The sequence below is a fragment of the Hypanus sabinus genome, chromosome 21 (genome assembly GCF_030144855.1).
Source record: "Hypanus sabinus isolate sHypSab1 chromosome 21, sHypSab1.hap1, whole genome shotgun sequence".
Classification (NCBI taxonomy): Eukaryota; Metazoa; Chordata; class Chondrichthyes; order Myliobatiformes; family Dasyatidae; genus Hypanus; species Hypanus sabinus.
In genome coordinates this window covers 23930553-23954946 of record NC_082726.1, presented here as the reverse complement: position 1 = coordinate 23954946, position 24394 = coordinate 23930553, and positions in this window count along the sequence as shown.

Here is a 24394-nt window from a genome sequence, read left to right as displayed (position 1 = left end):
TTTTTGAGCAGTCTCTCCCAGTATCCTCGACAGTGAGTCTGCAGTGTTCTGCTTTCCTGGCATGTGTATGACTCATGACTATGCACTAGCATAAAGCAGTTGGTCTTGAGATTGCAATCTTTGGAGATTATTTACAGGGTTGTGAAGAGAACAGGAAATCGAGTGGTAGTTGAATCTCCAACTGGAGTGCAGCATGCAAGGAATATCACACATGTAAGAATGTTCAACACAAGAGAGACTTTTGACAAATTGGAGGAAATTAAAGGATTGACAATGAGGTAGTGGAACAGGAGGACAATATGATGGACAAGCTCAGGTTCACAGTGAGCAATAGCCATTGTCAAACAATGAAAGTGAAGAAAAACTGCTAGAGATACCTCAAAGGGTTAGAAAACAACCTGTGAAGTTGAACAATTTTGCATAGCAGTAAAGCTTTAAGTTGTGGGTTTTGAAGCAATGAAAACTATTATAAGTTAAAAATGAAGTATTCTGTTCCAGAGTAATTGTTAAGTTGAAACAGAAAATGTGTTAGTTATAGACATGCATATCAGAGAATATGTGTTAAATTGAAATGGTTAAATCTGTGAGTTGAAAATGTTCTAAACCATTGAAGTTCATTTCTCAGGAAAGGATGGATTGTCATAAGTTGAAATGATAAGGTCTATTAATGTAGTCTGACACTTGTCAAGTACAGTGATGATGTCATTATTCAGGGACAACAACACGTGATGTGAGGGAGCATGGGAGTGAACATGAGAAATAAAGATATGTTCAGATCATGAAGCATTGAGATATGATGTATGTCCTACCTGAGTAAGTACTAAGGTAGGTTGCAAATACACAGCAGGGAGGGTGGACAAGCACTTGAGGATCAAGTGGTTCAAAGGCAAGCACTGATAGATTGAGATGAATGAATGATTGTGTCTTCAATTAAGCAAAAGGCCAGCAGGAATCATGACATAAGAATGGTTTGTTTCCCTGTAGCCCTGAGAAAGCGACGGTGGACTTTCGTCAGCCAAAGTGCTCTATGTGGTAAAGGAGGTTCTACTACACTGCTAGACAGCTACTCCAAGATACTGACAAAGCAATGATGGAGGATGGTAATATGGTTCAAGTAAACTGCAAGTATTTATTGACTATTGCAATCTATTCCCCTCCCCAGCAAATTTCTTTTAAATGTTGAAATCGAACCCCCATCCACTGACAGCTCATTCTACACACTCACCATCCTCTGAGTGAATAGGTTTCCCCTTATATTCCCCTTAAACATTTCACCTTTCACCCTTAAACATAACCTTTAGTTCCAGTCTCACTCAACTTCAATGGAAAAGGCTTGTTTGCCTTTACCTTGTCTATTCCCCTCTTAATTTTGTATACTTCTATCAAATCTCTCCTTATTCTCCTCTGTTCCAGGAAATAACTCCCTAACCTATTTAACTAAGGTCCTCAAGTTCTAGCAAAATCCTTGTGAAAATAAAATTACAGTTTGGTTTAGATTTCTCTGTGCACTAATATTTCTCAGGCATTTTGAGAAAGTAATCTGAATGTACTTAACTAAAGCCAAAAATAAACAGAAAATATTCAACAAGATGTTGAGGTTGCAAGTCATATTTCTCCCTGTAACTACATGGGTTTCTTCTAGACACTCTGGTTTCCTCCCATGCCATAAAGACATGTGAATTGGTAGATTAATTGGCCACTGTAATTGGCCCTTAGTGCAGGTGAATGATGAGTTAGTGAAAATATTTGGACCATTTGCCATTGTATTTGCAGCAGACAGGAATCGTCAAGGAGGAAGGTAGAACATTTAAACATTGTTTTCTGTACCTAAATAGGAACAACAGTAAGTCATTCATCTTCTCAAGCCTGGTCCACCATTCAGCTCCATTTTCCTACCTCACTTGAATCTAAGCACTTATCCATCTCAGCCATTTATACATGCAATGACTTAGCCTTCACAGCTCTGTGGAATATGAAATTGAAGCAGAAGTAATACATTTGGACCCTCAAATCTTCTTCATCAGTTATTAAGATCATGGCAGATCTGATTGTTGCCTTAGCTCCACGTTCCTGCCTGTTCTCCAAAACTTTTCATTCACATAAACGCTGTGACTGTAAGAGCAAGCAAAGGTTGGGTATCTGTAGAGTCTGACTCACTTGTGGACATCCCAACACTTCCTCCTCATCTACAAAGCATACACCAGGAGTGTGATGGAATACTCTCCAGTTCTCTGGATGAGTGCAGCACCAACGAGATTCCAGAAGCTCAATAGCATTCACTGCAAAAAAGAAACTTTGTGGCACCCATCCATCACCTTGTGTTTCTTCCTTCCATCAAACATTGGCTCCAATCTAAACTATCTATCACCATATCCATCTTTTGATTTTAGTATCATTTAATTAATGCCCTGGTGAGTTTTGACTTCATGACATCAAACTGGTGTCCAAGCTCTCTAGACATTAATCCTGTAAATTGTCTGATAGCCTAAGACACCTCATCAAAATTTAGTTTCCAAAGGTTAGTTGTGAATTAACCATACACTGTTTGCATTCCCTGGGCACTACAGAACAGTTCATCATTGTTGACAGTATCTACTGACTTGTAATGTAAAGCTGGTGAGAAAGTATTAGATCATAGATTCAACTGAGTTGATAAAGAGTTTGTCTCACGGAAACAGCTCCCAGAAAATTTTGCTAAATTTGTTACCATGGAAACCAAGGTTAGTGCTCTCATGTGCAGCAATTTGTGGCATGCATTAATTAACCTTTATAAGGGCTGTGACTGCATCATAATCCATTGAGATGTGATAAGTACACTAAGTGGCCAATTTATTAAGCACATCTGTACACATGCTCGTATCTAATCAGTCAATCATGTGCCAGCAACTCAATGTATAAAAGCATGAAAACATGGTCAAAAGGTTCAGTTGTTCAAACCAAATATCAGATTGGGGAAGAAATGTGATCTGAGTGACTTTGACCATAATTGCTGGCGCCAGATGGGGTGGTTTGAGCATGTCAGAAACTGCTGATCCCCGGGATTTTTGTGCACAACAGTATCTAGAGTTTACAGAGAATGGTGCAAAAAATGTAAAAAAGAACATCCAGCGAATGGCATTTCTTTGGGCAAGAATACCTTATTAATGAGAGAGGCCAGACTGTTTCAAGCTGGCGGGTAGGTGACAGCAACTCAAGTAAATGCAACAGTGGTGCACAGAAGAGCACCTCAAAATGCACAACACTTTGAACCTTGAAGTGGATGGATTGCAGTCGCAGAAGACCATGAATGAACACAAAGTCCCACTTTATTTGGTACGAGGAGATGATGAGCAGAAGGGGAATGGGACACAATTACAGAGCCAACAAAATTAAGAGGAGAACTGGCTAATATTGGCTAATATTCTGACTAAATCGTATATCAGTGGTGTGATCTCCTGGGAGAGAAAACAAACACATGAAGAAAGCCCATTTAAAAATAAAGCATCAGAGAATCCTCCCTGACTTCCAAAATACTTCCTCAAAATAACAGCAACAATCAATGTCTCAGATCAGCATGTTTATCTGTATTAGGTTTGGTGATCAGGCCTCATTTTATTCTCCTTTGATATTTAGCCCTTGTTTTCAGATCTTGTGTTCTGTTTATGTTCCTGAGCAGAGATACATCCTATTGTTAAACTAAGCTTAGACTTTGAAGTGCTGCACTTGCTGTATCCATTAGAATTTATCCTTGATTTGTATATCCATAGGTTCTTAACTCAACGTCAAAGTAAATTTATTATCAAATTAAGTACTGTATATCCTATCATTGAGATTCATTTTCTTGCAGACATTCACATTAGAGCAAAGAAATTCAATAGAATCAATGAAAAACCACACGCAAAGACAGGTAAATGGGATTTATTCTTTACAGTCTATGCTCTTACTATCCCAGAGGAGGTGATGGACTTACTGTCAGCTCATGCATGCACCCAATTTATTTCTCCACTTCAATTAAATCTCTTTTAGGCCCTCCCCCCACCCCGTGTCACCCTCCTGGTAATCCATTCAATGTTGGTCACATTCAGAGCACAGTCACTCCTTACCAGGGTATTCAGACAAGCGTTGAAATGACTTGGTCCTTCACTACAGTCATGGGAACAGGAGCTAAGACCACGCAGAGTGATAGCATCAGCTTACAACAGTATATAAAACCAAAAGGGTGCAAGCACTCCGTTCCGTTTTGCCAGCGTTGTGGAATTATGAAATAGAGTGAAGAGGTTTAACATGAAAGGGGAAAGATTGATAGGAAGAGGGGCAACTATTTTACACAGAAACTGGTATGTGTGGAATGAGCTGCCTGAGGAAGTATTTGAGGTAGGTGCAAAACAACCTTTGAAGGACAATCGGACACATACATACATTATGAGCTTAGGAGGAATGATGGCGGCTAACAGCGATTCCTTTGCTTGTATCTGTGGAAGTAGCTCTATTTCCATCTTTAATATCTTTATTTTACCCTTTCAGGGTTCTTTTGAAGACTCTGACCTGGAGTTACACACAGGCTTCGGTTCTTTGCGGGAATGGGACCCATTCTCCGGGTTCCATGACTGGCCGCTATTCGACATGCTAAGGGGGTGGCCTGAGAGCTTCAATTGTGTTCGGAAACCTAAGATCTCAGGGCTCTGGAGACAGGCGGATCGAGGATCGGGGTCACGGCAGGAGACTCGTGTGTTGTCAGGGAGGCCAGCTAATCTTTCGCTGTGGACCCGAAGACCCGAGGTCTGTGCGATCTTCAGACACAGAGCTCGAGAAAAGCGACAATACAGACTTTTAACATCGTAAGCCAGTGTGCTCTTGTTATTTCTCCCGCTTGCTGTGAAAATGGAAAACACCTCCCACTCTCTTGCCAGGGAGAGAAAGAACCTGTGGGTTGTCGAATTTCAGATGAAATGCAAAGCCTTTGGGGTAACTTTGCTTTGTGTCTTTGCTATTGCTTAGCACACACTTGGGCTCGGTGATAGTACCGATGCATGTTTTTTTTGCTGGTGGGTGGAGGGGGGATTGTTGCCCGCTGCCGCTTACGCGCGGGGGGTGAGCCGGGGGTACTTTGGAGTTCTCACATTTAACTGTCATTCATTCTTGGGGGCATTTCTCTGTTTTTGTGGATGTTTGCAAAGAAAAAGCATTTGATGATGTATATTGTATACATTCCTCTGACATTAAATTTGACCTTTGAACCCTTGAATTTGGAAAGATATGGAAGGTGTTGAGTTGTTATGTTTGGGGTACTGGGCAGCCAAGTGGCCATGAATAACACACACGAGGGACTGAGAGGTGAGGAACAAACTGGGCAGCAATTTATTTTACATGTAATTCATTTACGCAGAATGGCCTTTCATGTTATGTTCAGTACAAAACACACAGGGAAGTTTGACAGCAACCTATTATATACATGAACACAAATGCTAGCAAATGGGATGAGCATGGATGGAAGTGATCTTGAAAGGAATGATCAAGAAGAACTAGTTACCATGTTGTATAACTTTATGATTTTAGGACGTTGTTACAGATATTTAAAAAAGCATTCAGCTCAAAGCAAACTTATCCTCAGTGGCACATGTGAACTGCGCATTATAATGTCACCGAAGTATTGTGTCCCACTTCTGCTCCACTGCATTTCAATACATACAACTGTACTCAGCAGGTCAGGAAGCAGCTATGGAGAGGAATGGTTAACAGGACCTGCTGAGTGTCTTGGTCTGAAATGTCTATTCTTTATTCCTCTTCCATAGATGCTGCCTCGCCTGCTGAGTTCCTGCACCATTTTGCATGTGCTACACTTGGTTTCCAGCATCTGCAGAATCTCCTGTCATGTTTTAATCTGTATCCCATTATTTTCCTACCAGGAGCAAATTGACTAACAAGCTCGATAAGTTCAGAGTCTAATAATTCATATACACAATCCTAATGAAGGTTCTCTGCCCAAAGCATCAACTCTATTCATTCCTATCTATTCATCCTGAGTTCCTTCAGCATTTTGTGTGTGTGCTGCTAGTAGTTCATATACACATTTTGGGGGTCAATGTAACTGTATACAAGTATTTAGGGAGGTCACTTTGATTCTAATTGCATGCTGGAGCCAATTATGTGGGTGATGTTTCTCTGTGGATTGATAAATCGTTGCCAAATGATTATTGCATGCAATTTCTAGTAGACTGCAGAAATTTTGTAGGGTTTGCCGTTCTTTACATTGATACACCATGCTCAATTACCTGCCTTAGTAGTAACAAATCTGGTTGTAATTGATTATCTTATTTTGTTGGAAGAAATCGTAAATCTGTTTTTAAAGACTGGGTTTAAGAGCTTGTTATGATGAACAACACACACTTAAGGTCAACTAATGAATTGGGTAAGATGGGAATGGACTGGCAGGCTTTTCCAGCTTTTTACCATCAAAGCAATGAAATAACGTATATACTAATGCATTTTTGTATTTCATTACAATGCAGGTTGACACCATTTGGCCCATTGAATCTATGCTGATCTTCAGAATTCTATTCCCCACCTACTTTTTCCTGTAACATTTTCTTCCCAAGTTCCTAGCTTGGCTCCACTAAGGGCCTTTACAGTGGCTATTTAACCTGTATGTCTTTGGGATGTGGGAGGAAACCAGAGCACCCAAAGTAACGTACACAGTCAGAGTGAGGGCACACAAACTCAGCACAGACAGTATCAGAGGTCAAGATTGAACACTGGTCGCTGGAGTTGTGAAGCAGCAAGTCGATTATATATGTCAATGCATCACACCAATGTGCCCTGTTCAGCAAGCCTTTGAAGTTTCCTCAGAGCAAACACAAGACTTCTACAAAAACGTTCTAGGGACATTCTCCAAATTCTCCAGATGAGACCCACATAAACACAGACATCCATCAAGAATTATAAATACCACAAAGTAATTATTCACACCTCATAATCTGGTTAATTAGAACCATGGAACATTACAACACAGAAACAGGCCTTTTGGCCCTTCTTGGCTATGCCGAACCATTCTTCTGCCTAGTCCCACTGACCTGTACCTGGCCCATATCTCTCCATATCTTCTCATCCATGTACCTGTCTAAGTTTTTCTTAAAAGTAGCCCACATTTACCACTTCATCTGGAAGCTCATTCCACACTCCGATCACTCTCTGTGTGAAGAAGCCCCCTCCCCACAATGTTCCCTGTAAATTTTTCCTCCTTCACTCTTAACCTATATCCTCTATTTTGTTTCTCCCCTAGTCTCAGTGGAAAAAGCCTGGTTGCATTCACTCTATCTATACCCATCATAATTTTATATACCTCTATCAAATCGCCCCTCATTCTTCTACGCTCCAGGGAATAAAGTCCTAACCTAATCAACCTTTCTCTGTAACTCAGTTTTTCAAGTCCTGGCAATATCCTTGTAAACCTTCTCTGCACTCTTTCAACCTTATTAATATCCTTCCAGTAATTCGGTGACCAAAACTGTACATGATACTCCAAATTCGGTCTCACCAATGCCTTATACAACCTCTCCATAACATTCCAACTTTTATACTCAATATTTTGTTTATAAAGGCCAATGTACCAAAAACTCTCTTTAATATTCTATCTACCTGTGACACCACTTTTAGGGAATGTTATATCTGTATTCCTAGATCCCTGTGTTCTACTGCACTCCTCAGTGTCCTACTGTTTACCTTGTATGTTCTACCTTGGTTTGTCCTTCCAAAGTGCAATACGTCACACTTGTCTGTATTAAACTCCATCTGCCATTTTTCAGCCCATTTTGCTAGCTGGTCCAGACCCCTCTGCAAACTTTGAAAACCTTCCTCACTGTCCACTACACCTCCAATCTTTGTATCATCAGCAATTTTGCTGATCCATTTTACCACATTATCATCCAGATCATTGATATAGATGACAAACAACAATGGACCCAGCACTGATCCCTGTGGCACACCACTAGTCACAGTCCTCCACTCAGAGAAGCAATCCTCCACTACCACTCTCTGACTTCTCCCATTCAGCCAATGTCATCCAGTTTACTACCTCACCATGTACACTTAGCGACTGAATCTTCCTAACTAACCTTCCATGCGGAACCTTGTCAAAGGCCTTACTGAAGTCCATGTAGACAACATCCACTGCCTTCCCTTCATCCATTTTCCTTGTAACCTCCTCAAAAAGCTCTAACATATTTGTTAAACATGACCTGCCATGCACAAAGCTGTGTTGACTCTCCCTAATAAGTCCCTGTCTGTCCAAATACTTGTAAAACCTACCTTGTAGTACATTTTCCAATAATTTACCTACTACAGACATCAAATTTACTGGCCTATAGTTTCCCGGATTACTTTTTGAGCCTTTTTATAATAACAGAACAACATGAGCTATCCTCCAATCCTCCAGCATCTCGTCTGTAGATACCAACATTTTAAATATATCTGCCAGGGCCCCTGCGATTTCAACACTAGTCTCCTTCAAGGTCCGAGGGAATACCCTGTCAGGTCCTGGGATTTACCTGCTCTGATTTGCCTCAAGATAGCAAGCACCTCCTCCTCTTCAATCTGTATAGGTTCCATCACCTCACTACTTGTTTGCCTCATTTCCATTGACTCCAGCTTCAGCAAAGGATGCAGCAGAACTTCAGGAAAGGAGGTTAGATCATGAAATGCACAAAATGTCCCTGAAAGGTGCAAAAAGCCAAAAATGTTATCAATGTGGCAAAGCCTCCCATGATGCAAATGACTGTTAATTCAAAGAAAAAGTCTGCAGAAAGAGTCACAGACAAGGTCACATGGAGAGAATGTGCAAGGCCAGCAAAAAGCACAACTCAGTGAAAAGTCTCAAACACAAAACTACGCAAATGCATAAAGCGACTGAATGTGAAACAGAATCAGACAACACAGAGTCTGACAAAGGTGAGTTGTCATGCCCAGAACTGCACAGTATAACTGAAGCAGATCACTAAATCATCTGGGTCATAATAGAGGAAACATGAGGAAATCTGCAGATACTGGAAATTCAAACAACAACACACACAAAATGCTGGTGAAACACGGCAGGCCAGGCAGCATTTATAGGGAGAAGTGCTGTCGACGTTTCGGGTTGCTGGTGAAACACGGCAGGCCAGGCAGCATCTATAGGGAGAAGTGCTACTTCTCCGTATAGATGCTGCCTGGCCTGCTGTGTTCCACCAGCATTTTGTGTGTGTTGTTGGATCATAATAGATGTGACTGGTGTAAAGCTGAAAAAGGAATTGGATACTTGGTCAGCTTTGTCCATAGTTCCAAAAGCTGACTACCACAGACTGTTTTCTAATGTACTATTAGAGAAAACTTCAGTGATGCTAAAGACCTAAACATGCCATGACGTGACTCCCAAAGGTGGACTGAAGGTGAATATGACGTATGGAAGCCAAATACAGCAGTTAGAACTTTATGTATTAAAAAGTGGAGGGCCAGCACTTTTTGGATGTGAATAATTGAGAAAAATCAATCAAAGCTCTCAGTATGACATAAATAGGCAAAGGCAGCCCAAGTGGTAGCACTAACCAGAGACTGCCAAGTTGATTAATGCTAATGAGAAGGTGTTTAAGAAGGGTATAGGTAAACTCAAAGGCATGAAGGCCAGAATTGAACTAGATGAAACAGCTACACCAAGATTACATAAAGCACTACGTCCTAAAGTGGATGCTAAATTGCAGAGCATGGAGGCATCTGGAATTCTCCAAGGTAGAGTGGAGCAATTGAGCCATTGCCATTGTACTGGTGATCAAGAAAGGGAAAGGCTGGAGCCATTCGTGTATGTGGGGATTTCAAGACAAGCATCAACCCAGTGCTACATATTGTGTAGTATCCCCTGCCATGAATAGAAGACATTTTTGCAACTTTTGGCAGGTGGGGAGAGGTTTTCAAAGATTGACTTGTCACAAGCTTATTTGCAAATGGAGATTGAGGAGGCAAGCAAGATGTTCCTCACAATCAACACTCACAAGGGACTGTTCCACTATAATGGTCTTGTCTTTGATGTTGCATCAGCTCCAGTAATTTGGCAAAGAGCAATGAATAAAGTGCTCCAAGATATCTCAGGAACTCAATGTTACCTTGATGACATCGATGTGACGGGCAAGAATGATGAAGAGCACCTCCAGAACCTTGGTAAAATGCTTACCAGGCCAAGAGTGTATGGTCTGCATACAAGGAGAGAGAAATGTGAGATTTTCAAGAGTGAAATATCATACTGTGAACATGTCATTGGCAAGCATGGCTTACATAAGTCACAACAGAAGACTGGAGCAGAGCTACAGACACCCAAACCAGGAAATGTGTCACATCTCAGTTCATTCTTGGGCCTTGTAAATTACTATCACCAGTTTCTCCCAAACATTGCAACAGTGCTGCATTCATTGAATGCACTGTTACAGACCAGAACAAAGTGGGAATGGTCAATAAGATGTGAAAAAGTATTCAAGGACGCAAAAAGACTAATAACATCAGATGAGCTGCTCATCCATTATGACTCATCACTGCCCAATAGACTGGTGTGTGATGCGTCCCCTTGTGGCATTGGAGTCACACACTACCAAAGATGGATCTGAACATCCGATTGTGTTTGCTTCAAGACCACTGATGAACACAGAACACAACTGCACACAGATTGACCAAGAGTCCCTTAGTCTAGTATGGGGAGTAAAGGAATTCCACCACTACCTCTACGAACAAAAGTTTATGCTAGTGACAGATCACCAGCCCCTGGAAAGCGTTTTCAATCCCAGGAAGGGAATTCAAGTGATGGTTACAGCATTGGGCACTATTCCTAGGACCCACTCTTATGACATAGAGTTCAGGGGTACAAAACAACACAACAATGCTGATGGCTTGTCACGTCTTCCACTATTGGCAACTGAAGAAGAAAAGTTTTTATACTATGACCCGGCAGAAGTGTTTCCACACTGCACTGATGAACCAGTTGCTGGTAACAAATTCCGAAATACAAAAGGAAACAAGGGATGACCCAACATTGTCAAAAGTCTATGAAATCACCATGCAAGATGGTCAGTTCATGGTAACCCTATGTTTCCAGAGTTCTCAGCGAGACCAGACCAATTGTTGGTATGTCAGAGAACGTTGACGTGTAGTTCCCTCTAAATTGTGCACCATAGTATTAGGAAATCTGCATGAAGGTCACCTGGGTACATTCAAGATGAAAGATCTCATCCGGAGCTCTGTGTGGTGGCCAGGAATAGATAAATAGATTGAAGACTTGACTATAAGTTGATTGGGATGCTAGAAGTTCAAAATGCATCCTCAGAGGCATCGTTGCACCCGTGGGAGTGGCCATTTTCACCATGACAAAGAGTACATATTGACTTTGTTGGGCCACTCATGGGTTCCATGTTTCTGACTGCTGTAGATGCTCATTCAAAGTGGCTGAAGATTATACCAATGAGGTTAACCACCTGCCTCCACTCTGAAGACTATCTTTACCAGAAATGGCTCCACCAGACCAAATTGTGAGTGACAATGGGCCCCAATATACGTCAGAAGAATTTTGATTGTTCATGAAGGAAAATGGCGTCAGACATTTCATTTCAGCTCCTCACCACCTAGCAATGAATAGGTTAGCTGAAAGGTTTGTGCAAACCTTCAAGAAGTCCATTAAAGAGAAGGACAAGGAACACATTCTTCTACAGCACAAGGTGAGCAAATTCCTTTTTGTGTATCAGAACTCCGTTCATGCAATGACAAGTCAAACACCTGCAATGCTATTCATGAGCAGGAATCTGATATCTCCTGACAACCAGATCTACGGAGGGGAATGCAGAATAACCAGTTCAGCCAGCTGCCAAGTGAATTGGCATGGAGCTTTGAGATTGGACAGAATCTAGCGTGTGATTACCGAAAAAAACAAGTGGACACCCGGTAGGATAGCTGCAAGAACTGGACCACTGATGTACACAGTGGATGTTGGAGATCAGACATGGAGACGTCATGTGGACATGATACTGGATGCTCAACTGAAGAACAAACCTGAGTCGACTGCATCCAACAAGACAGACACATTACAGTCATCAGACTTACTTCTCAGTGATGATCATGTCTCTAATAGCAATGTGACATGGGACACTGAGAATGTTGTCTTAGACAAGCACCTGCCAAACCTGATGCCACTCCACAGGTCCAGAGGTGCTATCCTGAAGGAAACAGAGCACCACCCAAAAGATTGAATCTTTAGAACTGTGAAGTTAGTTTTCAACAGCTTTTGTGAAAGTCTGCTTATTTGGAATATGGGTTTATGAAAGGGAAATTGAATGATTTGTATTCATACAGTTTTATGTTACATTAATCTAAAGGGGGAGGAAGTGTAATGTGTGGATCTATTTCTTTTAGAGCAATGACCCTTAGCACTACATATTGTTTTGTTTTCTGCACATGCACTATTGTCTGTGTATGTGCATTGTTCTCCCCCCTCTCTCTCACAGCAATGTGAATACACCAGTTAAAGCCATCTCCCACGTGCCTGCTTTTATTTAGTTGATATGCAGTTGTGCACAGACACAGCACAACCCAGCTACACTGAGGAGCAACTTTTCCACACATACTCTGGTAGATGAAGTGGTTGGGAGGCATAGTGGTTAGATCCTTGAGCAAACGTCCAAAAGCTAGAACCATTGATCTGGACTTGTGAGTTGAAATCCAACCACTCCACCACAACCGATAATCAATTCAATTGATCTGAGATGTAGAATTAAGTGTCTTAAACAAAATAATTGTTGGAAAAGTCCAACTGGCCCACAAATAATTTTCTTTCATCATCATGTGTGGTCTATGTGTGACTCCTGAGTGGCAGGATGGAGATACATCTCTACCAAAGAAGATGTAAGGTGATCCTTTTCTCTTTTAGCCTGCAGTTCACCTTTGGGCAAGGTGCATCACTTGCTTAAACTACCCCCCACCACCCCAATGATTAGGGTCATGTGAAGGCATGGTAGGAGGTGGTGGAAAGTCCTATGAGCATTTAGTGCATATTACAAATCCTGGTTATGTAAACACTGATGCCAGGCAGACAATTCCTGAGGAGTATTAGCTGATGTAATGCCCTGGTAAAGATTTTACTGCTAATATTGTAGGGTACTTCATGTAATGACTTTTCTGTAGAGCCAGTATGATCTGCTAGTAGTGTCTGGGTTACCGTTAAAGATAAGGGATGCTTAGGAATATTGTGTCATCCAATCAGGAGGGTGGACCTGGGAGAAGGTTCTAGAAGATGCTGGGGAGAGGATTTGTGATGGATACTGAGATGGGTTGAAGTCTTTTTCGGTGGGAGATGGAGAAAGAAGAAGCTCGAGAGAATCGGACATGGGATTCGATCCAGCAGGAATGCACCAAGAGGGGGAGTTCTAATGGGGATCAGTGAATATGAGTGCATCGGACGCAACAGCTTTCGGAAGACTTGAACATCCTATTCACGTTTGACTGTTTCATTATCATGGTCCCTTTTTTCTTTCTTTTCTTGCATAACTCTTTGGTTAAGCTAACATTCATGCGTACATATACCTTCTTTGTAATTGTTTGCAGTATAGGATTGTTTATTTCTTGCCGATGGGTGATTGCACAGGGCAATGTCTCACACTGCATTCACACAAGCCAGAGTTTCAGTGGGTGAGATATCCCAACCTCATGGGTTTGGTGGGACCAAAGTCGTTTACACCCTGGACATACAGAGACTGCGAATGTGGTTTCTCGTCTTTGAGCAGTTTGTTGACTTTAGCATAATGGTTGTTTTCCCATCTTGTGTGTGGTGTTTCTTTGAATATATTGTATTTTTTTTTTGCATTGACTCTGAATACTGTAAGAAAATGTACTTCAGGGTTATATATGGTAACAAATATGGATTTTAATAATAAATTTATTTACCTTACTGTATCTTTATCTATTTCCTCATTCTTTTGTATTCTGTCTGCTATCAATATTCTTTAATTTTGGTAAACAAACTTTGACAAGGCTTATCAGACAGGCCTCCCAAGCTCATGACATCTGCTTCCAAGAGGACAAGAGCATCAGGTACAGAGAATGGCCACCAGCAGCTGGATCCCCTCCAACTCAGACATTCTTACCTTGGGAAATATTTCTTCATTATCTGTAGGTCTAAATCCTTGAAATCCCAACAATACTGTGGGAACAACTTCACCAGGAAGGCAGTGGTTTCTGAAAGTATGTTACATTATCTGTGGAATGGTAATTAGGGATTGTCAATAAATGCTGATGCTATGTGGATTGTCCTATAGAATCCTAAATATGTACAAGCAAGCGATGTCTCCATGAAAATAAATCTGTCAATTGTACTTGATCATGGGTGTTTTTATAGAGTCTTCAAATTTTGAAATAGCATTGAATAATTCATGTTAATAATGTCTGTATCAGCTAAAATCCAAGTGCTTAAACTGTGTTTTGACTAAGACGAAATGCCTAATTGGAATTTTTTTGCCTTGGCTGCCACTCTGGCTCTTTAACAACCATATCTGCAGGAACTGGCCGCAAATGAGTGAACTGAGGTAAAGAGATTTGAGAGCTTCTCGTTCCCAGGACTGAACATCACCAATAATTTGTCTTGGTTCAGCTACAAATATACATTGCTATCACAGACTAGAAAGTTCATGAATGCCTCTACTTCCTCAGGAGGCTAAAGAAATTCGGCAAGTCCCCATCGACCCTTACCAATTTTTATTGATGCATCATAGAGTGCATAATGGCCTGGTATGACAATTGCTCTGCACGTGACAGCAAAAACTGGAGAAGGTAGTGCAGACAGATTGGCACGCCATACAAAGCAGGTATGGCTCGGTAATGCAATCAAACACCCCGCTTACTCTGGACACTTTCTCTTCTCCTCCCTCGCATCAAGCAGAAAATACAGAAGCCCAAAAGCATCTGCCACAAGCTCAAGGACAGCTTCTATCCCGCTGTAAATAGACTCTTCAATTGATCTCTCATACGATAAGATGAACTCTTGACCTCACAATTTACTTCATTATGAACTTGCATTTTATTGTTTACCTGCACTGCATTTTCTCTGTAGTTTTCACATACAATGCTGTATTGTTATTGTTTTACCTTGTTATACCACAATACACTGTATAATGATTTTTATGAACAATATGCAAAAAAAACTTTTCACTGAATCTTGGTACGTATGACAATAATAATAAACCAATATTAGGTTGCACTTGGACTGTTGTGCTCAATTCTGGTTGCACTATTATAAGAAAGACGTGAGAACGTTCAAGAGAATAGAGAAGAAATTTACCATGATGACTGGATTACAACATATGAGCTTTAAGGAAAGGTTCTACAATCTTTAATTGCTTCCTCTGGAGCAGTGAGGGGAGACTTGATAGAAGTTTATATAATCCTAAGAGGCACGTAAAGGATAGAAACATAAATATTTTTCCCAGAGTAGAAATGTAATGTACTGGAGCTTTTTAAATAAGAGGATGAAAGTGTCAAGGAGATGTCAAGGAGATGTGCAGAGCAAGACGTTTTTGTGCAACGAGTGATGTGCCGAGAATAGAGTTCCAGGGTGGTGGCGGATACAGGTACGGTAACAGCATTTCAGAGGCTTTTAGACAGACTCATGGATATGCAGAGAATGAGGATTGTGGATCGTGTGCAGGTAAAAAAGACATAGATTAATTTGGCATTGAATTCTGCACAGAATTCGTGAGTTGAAGGGCCGCTCTTGTGCAGTGCTATGTTAAAATTAACTTCTGTTATTTTTCAGTTACCCATTTATTTTCCTTTACTGAGAAATTATTCATTTTTGATTTATGGATCAATCAGTTTGCAAATGGTTCTTAAGTAATCCTGGGAGAGCCTTATAAAATAAAACAAAGTCCTGTATCTTTTCCTCAATCCTTCACCTTATTTGATCTAAGTCTCAGTCTGAGTGACTTCACCTCATCTGGTCAAACACATAGTTTGGCAAGGAAATGCCAATTGTATCTCCAAGTAATAATTTTAGAAGATAATAAATTGAACTGTAGAGCCTTCATGGAGAAAGAGTTAATGTTTCAGATCAGCAGTCTGTTGTCATATTAAGAAAAAGTCAGATTGTAAACACATTTTAGCTGAGTAGTAGAAAGGACAACAGGGAAGATTGGTGATGGCTAGGAATAAGAGTAAGGAAAAACTTGAACAATGATGGAGCCATCTGTAAAAGTATTCAGTGACTTAAGAAAAGTCCTGTGGTGAGGGAGCTTTAGGTAATTAAGAAAACAGCAGATACTGGAAATCTAAAATAAAAATGGAAGAAGCTGGAAAAACTCAGCAGGTCAAACTATAAAACAAACACTTGATGAAAAGTCCTGAAGAAGGGTCTCAACGTAAAACGTTGACTGCTTACTCTTTTCATAGATCCTGCCTGGCCTATTAAATTTCTCCAACATTTTTTATCAGTTGAATTTGATGAAAAGAGTCTGACCTCAAACACTGAAAGTTTTCCCTTCCCTGCAGATGCTACCAGACCTACTGAGTATTATTAGCATTTTTTTGTTTATCTTTTTCTGGAGTAGGATACGAGAAGGAGAAGTTGAGTAAAAATTGAAATTGCCTGAAAAACATAGGAAAGGGTGGGGAACATCATAAAAGACTCCTTCCATCCTGCGCACAGACTGTTTGAACTGCTTCCATCTGGTAGGCACTTCAGATCCCTCCAGACTAAGACTAATAGGCACTGGAGAAGTTTTTTCCCTACTGCGGTCACTTTTATAATCTATATTTTCATTTATATTTATCATTATTATTGTTATGAGCAGAGAGACAACATCTGCTGGAAGTAAATTCCTTGTATGTGCACAGGTACTTGGCGATTAAAGTCTGATTCTGATTCTGATATAGACATATAACAATGCAGTACAGGTATAGGCCCTACAATCCATAAATATCTGTACTGAACTAAATGCTTTTATACTGCACATGATCGATATTCATATTTCTATCAAAAATCCCCTTAAGTATCAATGTCACCACTGCCTCTTAAAGATCTACTTTCACCACCACTCCTGGCAGCCAAGTCTAGGCAGCTATAACTCTCTGTGTATAAAAACTTACCACACATCCCCTGCGAACTTCCCTCCTTTCACCTTAAATCTATGTCCTTGAGTACCTGACAATTCTTCACTGGGCAAACGATTCTGTCTAACCAATCTCTACCTCCCATCATTATATAAACTTCTGTTCTGTCTCCCCTCAGCCTCTGATGCTCAGGATGAACAACCCAAGTTTGTCCAACCTCTCCTAAGAGCTCTTACTCTTGATTCTAGGCAGCATTCTGGTTCAGCACCCTCTCCATAGCCTCAGCATCCTTCCTGTGGGGCCTAACAAAGGTTTTATAAAACTGCAATAAGGCTTCCTGATTCCTTTATTCAGTTCCTCGGCTGATGAGGGCAAGCATGCCATATGCCCTCTTTGCCAGTCTGTCTATTGGTGTTGCCACTTCTATGGAAAAATGACTTTGACGTGGACATCCAAGTACAGTAATACTGTCCTGGGTCCTGCCATTACATTTGAACTCCTAAAATGCCACACCTCTCACGTGCCTAGAGTTAACTCCATCTTCAATTTCTCCCTGATCAATATTAAACTATATCCTTTTTCAAACCTGTGAACTTGGGAATCATAAGATATATGATGACTACCTTAATATGAACCTAAGAGGCAGCGGCTTCACCTGGAGGGTAGTCAGTACAATGACTGAGCTTCCAGAGAAAGTGGGTTAGGCGGGTATATTAAGAGCATTTAAAAGGCACTGGGACAGTTACATGGATAGACAGCTATGTATGGATATAACAGGATGGGGAAATGGGTCTAGTTTAGATGAGTACCTTTGTTGACATAGGCCTGTTTCTTTGCTGTCTAGGAGTCTGTGAAAACACCAGAAGCCAGTATTGAACCCAGATCACTGGAATTGTAAGACAGCAACTCTTCTAGATGCACCATTGCATAGAGATATAGTACTGTCAATGAAAGGAAGCAGATGCTGGGTTATTAATCATTTTAAATGATATCATTTTGCAGAATGTTGATCCGAAGCCAACAGGGAGGTGGATGGAATTAAGGCACAGATTAGTGACCATTGCTTTGAAAGACAAGCGATCATAATCGGCCTCCTCCTCATTCTCCTTTTGTCCAAGCTGCTCCTGATTCAGTTTCCACTGTGCCAAAGTTTCAGAACTGCAGACATCTGGACCACACGGCACTGGTGTGGGTGTCCATTGTAACTGTGGTTCAAGTGGGTGAACTGCCATCTCTCTGAGTGGGTGAGGATAAGCAATAACTGTGTAATGTAGTAGACTCAATACACATACTGTAGACCACAACCACATTTGGGAATAGTCAAATCGTCTGAAAGACAATAATAGCCAAAGAGCTCAAGACAGTAAATGTATTGACTCTACTACGTCACACATTCATACAGCATGGGAACAGGCCCTTCAGCCTAACATGTCTGTGATGCCGGCCTAAGCTACCTGCCATTTTGGCCCATATTCCTCTAAACCTCTTTTAGCCATGATCCTGTCTAAGTATCTTTTAAATTAAGTTATTGCACCTGCCTCAGCAGCTTCCTCTGACAGGTTATTCCACATATTCACTGCTGTCATGTGTGGGAAACATTACTCCCCAGGTTCCTATAAGCCTTTTCCCTCTCACCTTAAACCCTTACCCCCTGGTGTTTGATTTCCTTCACTTGGGAAATAGACAATGACCTCATCCCTGCTCTTCATGATTTGATGCATCTCTATAACATTACTCCCAAGTCTCCTACAATGCAAGGAATAAGTACCTCACCTGCCCGACTTCACCCTGTAACTCAGGCTCTCGATCCCCGGCAATATCCATGTCAATCTTCTTTACACACTTTCCAGTTTAATGTCTTTCCTGTAACGGAATAACCAAAACTGCACACAGTATTACAGGGAACAAAATGCTGGAGGAATTCAGCACATCAGGCAGCATCCTTGGGGAAAATAAACTGAAGACGTTTCAGGCTGAGACCCTTTCAGATTCAAGATTGCTTACTGTCACTCTTCAGTACATGAGTATAAAGGAGAATGAAACTACTTCTACTATGGATCCAATGCAGCATGAAAAACACAATAAGCTTCAAGTTCAAGTGTAATTGTTGTTCAACCATATATGAATATCCATGAATACAGCCAAATGAAACAACATTACTCCGGGTCCAAGGTGCAAAACGCAATACCAACAATCGCACACAGCACAAGGCACATATAAGATAGCAAACACATATAAGATACCAGTAAAAAGCAGTCACTCAAACAATATATAGTCCAAGCCCGGAGTTTGTGAAGTCTGCAGTCAAACACAATACAGCTTGGCTTCTCCAAAGTGAACACCGAGGGGCAGCACCAACTCCAGCTTGGACGCTGTGCCGCACCACCCCCTGGTGAAGCTCACCAATTCCAATGCCTCTCTCCTGAGTGGCTATAAATAAACGATACTGCAACTTGAGGCCTAGTCCTACAACCAAGCCCATGCAGCTCCTCTACCATCCACCGCAGCAGTTTGCCATTAAATCAGTAGTCAGACTTGCAGCGTTCCACATTAGCAATGTCCAACAGAGTCCTACGATCACAAGAAAAGGGACTAAGATGATCATTCGCTGTTATACTGCACAGCTCCTTCTCGCACTGACTCCTCTTTGAGGCAGGCAGCAGCACAATCCACACCAAGTCCATCTCCTTCACTTTCTCCGCCAGCGAGCAACTCGCTGATGAGGTAGACCTGCAGTACTTTAAGTCCTTAATGTCCAGCAGGGTCTTGCAATCACTACAAATACATTTAAAAAGGAAAATAACACCTTTGGTTGATCCCATAGAAGCCGCTGCATTCTAATGTGCCACCATCTTACCAGAAACCTTCAAAGAATGCAATAAAAAAAACAAAAAAAAACGCAATAAGTATAAATACAAAGGCAGCCTATAAAGCGCAATGTACAAGTAACTTATATACATAGACTGATTGTACGAGGGGTGATTGATAAGTTTGTAGCCTAAGGTAGAAGGAGATGAGTTATACAGCTCTCGTTACATGAACATGCAGTTCAACTGTGCGTGATTATGCAGAAAGTTTGAAGTAAATACGTTTGTAACATCAGTTAATTAACTCATCAGGGGTGATTGATAAGTTTGTGGTCTAAGGTAGAAGGAGTTATTAACTTCAAACTTTCTGCATAATCACTCAAAGAGTTGAACTGCATGTGCATGCAACAAGAGCTGAACATCTCCTTCTACCTTAGCCCACAAACTTATCAATCATCCCTGCTGTGGACACTTTCTGGAGGTCCAAGATCCGTATGCTCCACGACCGCTGGACTAAATGTGTAAGTGTAGGAGGGAACTATGTTGAAAAATAAACGTGTTAGGTTTTCTAAAATTGACTCCTTCTACCTTAGGCCACAAACTTATCAATCACCCTCGTATGTACACAGAGTGATGATTGGTAATGAGTATGTCATGGTGGTAGGGGTGGTGGGGTAGGTTAACAAGTGGTGGTGTCGATCAGTTTTACAGTTTGGGGGAAGTATCTGTTCTTGAGTCAGGTGATCCTGGTGTGGATGCTGTGCAGCTTCTTTCCTGATGGCAGTTGGACAAATGTTAAATAAACAGGAAAAATGGGATCCTTTGTGATATTGCTGGCCCTTTTCCAACACCTGTCTCTACGTATTTTCCTTGATGGCAGGTAGTGTTCAAACAGTAGGCATTCTTTATGGTAGTATTAGCAGTGGTTGAGTATGTTGAGACCCCTGGTGCTGCAGGTGATACGCTGGTGATAATTGGGCAGAGATTTCTTCAAACAAACCTGATTGACGTTTGGACAATAATTTGAAAGGCAATGAGGTCAGCTGTTACTTGTTTGCTGATGGTGACACTCAGTGATCGGAGTGCCTACTTGTTATTGGTCTTTGGCTGTAAGTGAGCTGTAATCTAGATCATGGAGAGGACTTTCTTTGTGAGTACAATAGTCAACACTTAAGTATTGGATGTTCCAAGTCAGGGGAATAAGAGGCTGATTGTCAAATCTGTTGTGTCTTGAGTTAGCCATGTATCCATGAAACACAAAATACAACAATCCCTCATTTCCCTCTGATAAAGTAATCTTGCCATCATTAGGTCTTTAATCTTGTTCTCCAGTGACTGCACATTTGCTAACAAGCTTCTAGGTAGAGGAAGTTTCACACACATGAGTTTCAGTCTGGTTTGGAGTCCTCTCCACCTCCCTCTCTTACAGCCATGGCGATGTCCCTTTGTTTGTTTAAAGGTGCGGTACTTGCATTCTTCAGAGTGAAATCCGACAAGTCCTTTAGTAAATTATGAACAAGTATGAAAAACAAATATCATTAAATATAGGTGGGAAGAGAAAATGTAGAATTTTGCTGAGCATAATACCATCAGACAAACAGATTGGTGTACATGTTGCACACAAAGTCCACACCAATTTCTTAAGCTGAAAGAATAAGCTTCTAGACAAATACAATGGGTCAGGCTACATCTGTGGTGAGACATTCATTGTCCATTACCCTCCACAGATAATACCTGACCTGCTGATTTCTTCAAGCAGATTGCTTTCTTAGCCTCTTCCAAAAGTACCCAGCAAATGAAGTGGATTGACAAGGTCAGAGTAAAGGATACTGTCTATGTGGACTTTATCTAGGCTTTATATAAGGTCCCACATAGAAGGCTAATCTGGAAGTGTAGATTGCATGCTGTCCAGTGAGAGGTGACTAAGTGGATAAGTTAATGGTAAGGAGCAGAGGATAATGGTAGAAGGTTGTTTTTGGAATGGAGACCCATGACTAGTGGAATGTCAAGAGGATCAGTACTAGGCCTATTGTCATTTGGTTCTATTTAAATGATTTGGATGAGAATGTACAAGGCATGATTAGTAAGTTTGTAGATGACACCAAAATAGGGGTTTTCAAGTGAGCACTCTTCTTCCTTGATTTTCCATCAATTAACCCACTACATCTCCAGAAGGCTCGATGATGACTTCTAACATCCCAGAATATTCAGAAGGTTCATTTTCTAGGACAAGGGCGGCACAAAAGTATAGCAGTTTGCGTAATTGCTTTACAGTGCCAGCGATCACCGATCAGGGTTCAATTCCTGCTTCTGTCTGTAAAGTGTTTTTATGTTCTCCCAGTGACTGCGTGGTTTCCTCCTGGTGCTCTGGTTTCCTCCCACATTCCAAAGATGTATGGCAACAATTTGTAAGTGGTGGGAATGATGTGTTGGCACTGGAAGTGCTTGTGGGCTGCCAAGCACAATCTCACTGATTTGATTTGTTGTAAACAATGCATTTCATTCTGTGTTTTTATGTATTGGTGTACATGTGACAAATTGAGCTAATATTTAATCTTAAAATTTAACCACTGGTGTTCAGTGTCATTACCGTTACCCCATCATGCAGTTAAGGTGAGAGGCAGAAGATTAAAAGCATCATACATATGGCCAAGGTAAGCTTAATGCTTTACAGTGCCAGCTATAAAATCAGGGTTCAATTCCTGCAGCTGTCTGCAAGGAGTTTATACATTCTCCATGTGACAATGAGGATTTCCTCTGGGTGCTCTGATTTCCTTCCTCGTTCCAAAGACGTGCAGATTTGTAATGGTTAGTAAGTTGTGGGCATCCTATCTTGATGCTGGAAGCCTAGTGACACTTCTGATACCCCTAGCACAATCTTCAGACTGTGTTGATCGTTCAGGCAAAATGACACATTTCACTCTATGTTTCACTGTTTTGATGTACATGTGACAAGTAAAGCAAAACATTATAGTTAGGTTATCAAAAATTACAGCAGGATCTTTATCATTTAACACATGCAGAGTGCCCTGAAGATGGTGTCAAATGTAGGCAGGGCTGGGGAGATGTCATCTGGCATGTTGGACTTCATCAGTCAGGGCATTGAGTATAAGAATTGAGATGTTATGTTACAGTGGTATAAGATGTTAGTGAAGCTGCATCTGGAATGCTGAAAATCTTGAATAATGCACATACAATTCTGGAGGAACTCAGCAGGTCAAGTAGTATCTATAAAGAGGAATAAACATGTCGAGCAGAAGCTCTTTATCAGAATGAAGTTCATAAAGAGTCTTCTTCACATTGGCAGTGGAAACTGCAAGCGGTTTCAAGCTACTGAGAGCACATATCTCGCGCAACCTGTCATAGTGCCAGAACACATCATCCACAGCGAAGAAAGTTCACCAATGCCTCTACTCTCTGAGGAGGCTGAAGAGAACAATGCACACCAATACTCATGACCTTCTACAGAAACACAGTGGAGAACATGCTAACACACTGCTTTACCGTGTGCTGCAGAAACTGCACTGCAGCAGACAACTCATGCTTCATGAGTAGTTAAAACTGCCCAACATGTCACCACACTGTCTGGCTGTCTTCCTCCTGCCAGTGTACAGGCAGAGGCTAAAGAGCAAGACTGCAGAAATAAATATAACAAAGATGTGGTCACAGGATGCAAGGGAGCAGTTATGCGATTGCTTTGAGTCAGAGGACTGGGCCATACTCAAGGGCTCATCAGAGGATCGGAATGGATCACAGACATCATAAAACCAGTTGTAAACAAGTGTGTCCCCACACAGAATCATTCCGTCCTCCCCAACTAGAAGTCCTATATTAACCATGAGATCCACTAACTGCTGAATACGGATCAGTAGCATTCAGGTCTGGCGACCAAGTAAAATGCAGGAAGCCCAGGTAAGATCACCAGAAAGGCATCTCACATGTGAAGTGGTAATTCTGGACCAAATGTCAATCACTGAAAGATGCTCAAGAACTGTAGCGGGGCTTGAATGCTATCGCTTTCTACAAAGTGAAAGCAAGCTACATCGGTGACAACAAGGCGTTGCTCCCAGATGAGCTCAATGCCTTCATGCTCACATTGGCAATTAAAAACATGAAACTCTTACTGCCCCCAAGAACCCTGTGATTTGAGTCTCTGATGCCGACTTGAGAGCATCCTGCAGTAGGGTTACCCCACTGAAAGTATCCAAGCCAGATAGGATACCAGGCCAAATACTAAAGACCTATGCTGATCAACTGGCTGGAGTGTTTACCAATATATTTAACCTCTTGCTTTGGTAGTTTAAGGTACCCAACTCCTTCAAGTAGGCTTCAATTATACTGGTGTCTAAGAACATGATAACCTGCCTTAATGTCTCTCATGCAGCAGCACTTACATCCACTGTGATACTTTGAGAGGTTGGTGATGAAACACATCAACTCCTGCCAGAGAAGAGACTTGGATCCATTTCAATTTGCCTACTGCAACAGCAGATGCAATTTCATTAGCTCTT